The sequence below is a fragment of the Egretta garzetta genome, unplaced genomic scaffold (genome assembly GCF_000687185.1).
Source record: "Egretta garzetta isolate BGI_Z169 unplaced genomic scaffold, ASM68718v1 scaffold66, whole genome shotgun sequence".
Taxonomy (NCBI): Eukaryota; Metazoa; Chordata; class Aves; order Pelecaniformes; family Ardeidae; genus Egretta; species Egretta garzetta.
The window spans coordinates 659,887-660,125 of NW_009259856.1; positions in this window are offsets into that span (position 1 = coordinate 659,887).

Below are 239 nucleotides of genomic sequence, written 5' to 3' on the forward strand. Positions count from 1 at the left end.
CTCGCGGGACGGGCGCTGCGCTCCTTGGCGTTCTCCCGCTCCTTCTCCTTCTTCTCCTTCTTCTTCTGCTCCGGCCAGGGAGAGACAGAGACAGCATCAGCGCCGGGTGCTCTGGCTCAGCTGGGAGCTGTGCTGTGCCCCGCGGCCGCCCTGGCACCGAGGGGTGCCCTTGGGAGGTGGCACTCACGGGCGAGGACTCGGTCCTGCGGCGCGGTGTCACGTCGGGGCTGCCGGGGGGT